The sequence below is a fragment of the Schistocerca cancellata genome, chromosome 10, assembly GCF_023864275.1.
Source record: "Schistocerca cancellata isolate TAMUIC-IGC-003103 chromosome 10, iqSchCanc2.1, whole genome shotgun sequence".
Classification (NCBI taxonomy): domain Eukaryota; kingdom Metazoa; phylum Arthropoda; class Insecta; order Orthoptera; family Acrididae; genus Schistocerca; species Schistocerca cancellata.
In genome coordinates this window covers 102294469-102301061 of record NC_064635.1, presented here as the reverse complement: position 1 = coordinate 102301061, position 6593 = coordinate 102294469, and positions in this window count along the sequence as shown.

The window sequence follows — 6593 nt, the reverse complement described above, 5'->3', positions numbered from 1 at the left end:
AAACACACTCAAAGATCCATGTGTACAGTAAAGTTGTTATGATGCAGGAACTGCTAGAAATTTCACAAAATCATACATTTTCAACTAAATTTGTGTGCAAACTTTTCATAATCTGTAAATAGAAATGTCAGTTCACTGTCTGCTTTTGAGGGATGAATTCTGTGCGTACAATTCTTTTGATGCCCCCCCCCCCCCCACTCACACACACACACACACACACACACAACAAAAACACCACACACATTGTCTTCATATTTGATTTCACCTGACTAACTTCTTATAGACAAGGCGAGCCAGGTCACTTCCACTAACTTGACTGTTGTTTACTTTCTGGATCATACCTATTGCACCATTTCTCATCACCTGTGATGATTTTGTTGAAAAACTTGGATCTTCTTTGAATACATCCTTCGTTGTATGAAAGATTTCAACACGCTGGTCCCTTTGATTGCTGGTGAGAACTCTGGACACAGTTTTCCGCTGCCATTGTTCACATTACCAAATCGATGTTCAAAATGTGCGGAATTGTGCTCCAGAGCAACCCGTATAAGTCTTATAGTTTGCCAATCCTCCTGTGTCAGTCTTCACTGATGAGATTACAGATTTTGCCAATGTGTTCCTTGGTTCAAGCAGTTGATCAAAATGGAGCTGACTTTCAATGGCCATTTCCCCAATTTTAAGACAAAAAAGCCATAGTACACTCGAGTTCCACTAAGAGCATGTTCTTTGTATGCTGTTTGCATCCTCACAGCATTTTCTGCTGCATTCTTGTTGAGTATGAAACAAAACTTCACAGCTGCATATTTCTTCATGTCATGATTCACTACAGATGGCACACAGAAAAATGCTCCAGGGATCACTCTTGTCATTTTCGAGTGACATTGCTCGACAGAATGACTCTGGAGAGGTTCTACAGCAGCCTCCCATGGTGCAGTCTGTTACTACAAGTATTCTATGTGCAACATTATGATTCCAACTACTTTTGGATCCCCCTCTCATATATGTGACTATACTGGGTCACTGTGTGTTGTGGCATGGAGCACGTGTTAGGTAATGGCGTATAATGGATCAATGTTTTTTGAAACATTATTTTTTATTTGTTGCAACTCATGTGTCTGTAGTTGAGGGTCTCAAGTGAGCAGACTGGGAATACCTGTGGTTTCTCGTAACATGGAGAAAGTTGTTCCTGAGTAGACACTTGGCCAAGTATTAACTGGAAGTCACACCCATATCCTTACTTTTTAAAGTCAATGCACTTAGCATGCTGGGCTATCCTTACATTCTACATGATACAGATCCAGGTTTGAGTCCTCATCCAGTAGACAGATTTTTTAGACAAGGTGAGCCACGTCACTTCCATTGACTTGACTGTTGTTTACTCTGTCAAGAAGTATCATACAGGTGTACATTCCACTGTAGAAAAAAAGAACCATTTAGTTAAAAACAGCTGTGACTATATTGTATTCAGTCACACAGCTTATTGTGTTGGGAGGGTTGTGTTTGTAATTGTTTACTCTGTTCAGTCACTTCACTAATGGATGTGGTAAGGTTTTTTTAACTGGTACTGGTCTAGTGGACTGCTGCAAATGTGAGTGGAATGGAGCAGTGGTTATTAATGCACTGGACTTATACTCAAGAGGTGCAGGGTTCAAATCTCAATTTGGCCATCCAGATTTAGGTTTTCCATCTTCTTCTTCTTCAGTAGCATTGCAGCCCTTGGTGAGCCTTGGCTTCTTCCACACTTCTTGGTTATTTGCTGCTCTTTGCCACCCCCGGGATCCCATACTGGTGATATCCATTATTACCTCGTCGATCCATCTTCTTCTAGGCCTCCCTTTTTGCGTAGCTGAATGAGTCACACATTTCATCATTTTCTTTGAAATTCTATCCCCTGCCATTCTCTCCAAGTGTCCTAGCCATCGTATTCGCTGTGATTTCACAAATTTTACCATGTCCCTGCCTTGTATTAACTCTTGTAATTCGGCATTGTAGCGTATTCTCCAGCCTTCTTCCTCCCTTATTGGCCCATCAATTTTGCATAGTATTTTCCACTCAGTGGTTCTTAGTGCATTTTTATCGTGTTCTGTCAATGTCCGTACCTCTGACCCATATGTGATAACTGGGTGGACTAGGGAATTATATATTAGCCATTTTGTTTTTCTTGTAACAATGCTGTTTTTGAAAAGTTTTCCATGGTTTCCCTGAACTGTTGAAGACAAATACTGGGATGTTTTCTTTGAAAATGACAGAGCCAGTTCCTTCCTCACCCTTGTCCCATCCAAGCTCGTGCTTTGTATATAACGACCTCGTCTTGAACAGGATAGTAAACCCAATTTTCCATCTGTTATAAATATGTTTCTGTTTTCTCTCTGAAAGAGTTTGACTAGTAGCTGTGACATGGAATTTATGACAGGCAGTTTCTTAAATACCTGTTGTGGAAATGTTAATAATTTTTGTAATACTAACTTTTGCAGTTGAAGTATCTTTTGAGCTTTTGCATATTATTGATGCTTAAATCTGAGAGACTGTGTTACTTAATGATTATGAAAAGAATGCTTTATACTTCTCTGTATTCTTTCTAGAGATTTTAAAGACTGAATTTTGTATGAATGCATTTATCAAAAAAATATCCTCTCTGTTCCGCTGCTCTCAACAGTTTCTGCAATATGACTGTATATTAAATCATGCAGGAAAAATGTTCTTTAAATTCACAACTATTCTGAATATATTCGCATTAGGCTTACATTGTGCAATTTTTGTGATTATATGTTGTTGTACAATTAAAAATTAACAATGTATTGTTTGTTTACTAATAACTGTTCTTATATAGAAAATGAGATATAAATAATTGTTTTAAATGAATTGTGCCACATGCTCTCATATGTTATAAAACATAAAAGTTTGAAAACATGTTAAAATACTTGTTTCCATGTAAAATGAATGCTGGCAAAAGGCACTGGCACAGCCTATGATCTTTGCACATTTAAATATTTAATAAGTATTAAAATATTTTATTGTAAATTGTTTTTTATTCTAGTTTTGTTTTGTCATTTCAGATTTAATGTTCTCTCTGAGATGGCATTTTAGAATGTTGCAATAAATACTGAAGTACAAATTCTTTTAAATGTGATGGCTTTATTATGTAGTGTTTCATGCTCCTGCCACAGCTATGATACTGTGGTCGTTTGTTCACTAATAACTGTTCTTATATACAAAATGAGATACAAATAATTGTTTTAAATGAATTGTGCCACATGCCCTCATATGTTGTTGTTGTTGTTGTGGTCTTCAGTCCTGAGACTGGTTTGATGCAGCTCTCCATGCTACTCTATCCTGTGCAAGCTTCTTCATCTCCCAGTACCTACTGCAACCTACATCCTTCTGAATCTGCTTAGTGTATTCATCTCTTGGTCTCCCCCTACGATTTTTACCCTCCACACTGCCCTCCAATGCTAAATTTGTGATCCCTTGATGCCTCAAAACATGTCCTACCAACCGATCCCTTCTTCTAGTCAAGTTGTGCCACAAACTTCTCTTCTCCCCAATCCTATTCAATACCTCCTCATTAGTTACATGATCTACCCACCTTATCTTCAGCATTCTTCTGTAGCACCACATTTCGAAAGCTTCTATTCTCTTCTTGTCCAAACTAGTTATCGTCCATGTTTCACTTCCATACATGGCTACACTCCATACAAATACTTTCAGAAACGACTTCCTGACACTTAAATCTATACTCGATGTTCTTAATCATACAGTAGAGCTGCATGTCCTCGGGAAAAATTACGGCTGTAGTTTCCCCTTGCTTTCAACCGTTCGCAGTACCAGCACAGCAAGGCCGTTTTGGTTAATGTTACAAGGCCAGATCAGTCAATCATCCAGACTGTTGCCCCTACAACTACTGAAAAGGCTGCTGCCCCTCTTCAGGAACCACATGTTTGTCTGGCCTCTCAACAGATACCCCTCCGTTGTGGTTGCACCTACAGTACGGCCATCTGTATCGCTGAGGCACGCAAGCCTCCCCACCAACGGCAAGGTCCATGGTTCATGGGGGAGGCTCATACGTTATAAGTCATAAAAGTTGAAAACATGTTAAAATACTTATTTTTGTGTAAAATGAATGCTGTCAAAAGGTTGATGTTTATTTTATAATCTATTTACAAGACACTATCCGTTTCACTCATATTTTCTTCCAAATCCTTTGCCATCTCTGACAGAATGACAGCGTCATCAGCAAACCTTAAAGTTTATATTTCTTCTCCATTAAATCAGTATATCTCTTATAATGCCCTCAGTGATAAACCTAGCTTTACATTTCTCCGTAATTGGAGAAATGAGGGCTGCTTCCTCACCCTACAGCCCACCTTCCTCTCACCATATGTGCCATCACTGGGGAAAAAATAGCTTTTCCAATTTGCACCGAGGAGTTAAAGTAGAATACTAGTGTGAGTGACATCTCCTTAAGTGACTGTAACTCAACTGGTTGTGACCTGGGATCCCCTTTGTGACTTCCACCATGCTGGTCAGTCGGTTGTTTTAATCTGGACCCCAGATACATTGGGAACCCAGGAAATGAACATGCTGACCCGGATGGCCCAGTTGGCTACGAGGATGCTGATTTTGGAGGTGAGGATACAGGAACCAGACCTTGGTCGATTCTATGTCGTCCGTTGTTGGAGGCTTGCAACGTTGATTAGCGTGCCGCAGTTTCACCAAATAAACTGCGAACCATAAAGGAGACCACCACAATGTGGCAGTGTTCCCTTCATTCGTCTCACAGGAAATCTACTATTCTCAGTCAGCTTTGCACCGGCCACACTTGGCTGACCCATAAGCACATCCTACAACATGAAGATCCACCCCACTAACAGTGTGGCGCCTGTCTGACAACCGCCGACATCCTACTGGATTGCCCTAATTAGACCACCTTACAGCGAAACCTTAAACTTACTGACATAGAGCCTCTCATGCCAGCAGTTGATGCCAAAGTGGCTCATCTCGTTTTACATTTTACCTGTGAAAGCAGATTGTTACACTTCACTGTGACATGGGGCACATCAGCCGTGTCGGCCGCTTGAGGGATTGGAGGGGTGCCCTGTCGCCTGTTCCAACCCAGAGGTCCCCATGCCTGCCCTTGTTCAGTGTTTCAGACTGACTCCTGCCCTTCTCATCTTTTCAATTCTTCTTTTACATCTGTTGTCAGTTTATTGTCTCACCATCATTGTTCTCTCTCCTAAGATTTTGTCAACATTGTCCGTGTTGTGTGGGACAGCTTTCTCACCTTCACCCTTTTACCCCTCTCTCACTTCTATTTGCTTGTAACGCTTGGTTTTGTTGATTTTTGTATAAAGTCAGGATTTGTCTTTTGTGTCCTTTGCCTCTGGAGACTATTCCCAGCTTGACACACAGGCTATTGAGGGACTGATGACAATATAGTTTGGTCCCTTTAACCCCATCAATACATCTCCATTAACTTGAATCAATGGACAAAGACATCAGCATTAAATTCCTTTTCACTCAACATCCAGTTATTCTTCTTTCCTTATTGATTTTTTTGGTGCAGTCAGATTATCACAGCAATAATCTTTTACTCCTAGTAGTATCAAAGGAAGATTCAACAGAGAAAACTAATAAAAATTATTAGACAGAATTGCTGGTCAGAATTACATTTTAGAGGCAAATGTGTAGTATTGCAGACACACACACACACACACACACACACTCACAAAAATAAAAGTGGACACTATCCTAGCCTCTAGCTTTAGAAGCTTATAGTTCCCTTGTCAAGGAGAAGATAGGGTGCCTCCCCTTGTCCTTACTAAGTGGTTCTCTCTCATCCTGGGGTCTGAGTGACCTGCTCTTCATTTTTATACTCCCACAACCTATCCTTTTCTCCTCTCCCCTTAAGAAACTTGTCATGTTCATGAAATACACATGGTGTCTAACATAAGTGTGGCAGAAAGAGAATCTCCTACCTCCAAAAGTAATTGCCGTTATTGAGGGGGCTTGCTAGCACACAATAACTAAACAGCTTTTTCACAGGGTTTGGACAGAAATTGTAAATCACTTAACAATAGTTGATTAAAGGAATTATTAAACTACTCAACTTTAGTGTGAAGATGAAGCGTGGCAATATTGTGAAAAGTTCACTCGCACTTCTACCTGAGAACACTGGTCTAGTTACGAATCCACTGAATGATGGTTAACGACTAGTAAAGGGTGTGGCAATAAAATCTCATGCATTTGACATAGTCAGTGTGCAAGATGTTGTGAGGATACTGATATTGAGGGCGTTTTGTTTGAAAGTGGTGTATGTGCCATTTTCAGTCTGCATCATGGTGTGGCTTGGTGGGCATCACATGTTTGTTGTGGAGAAATTTATTCGTAACGGTGGTTCTGTGATTAGAACTCAGTAACGAACTTGGCCGACATGATTGTGTCCCAGATAGAAAAGCTATTTAACTGTGGGTGTCAAACTTTAGAAAGATAGGCTCAGCACTGAAAAGTAAACCTACTGGCCGTCCTTGGACTGCAACAGCGCCGGAAAATGTGGCACATGTAAGAGTGTCTGCACAACAGTCACCAGTGCATTC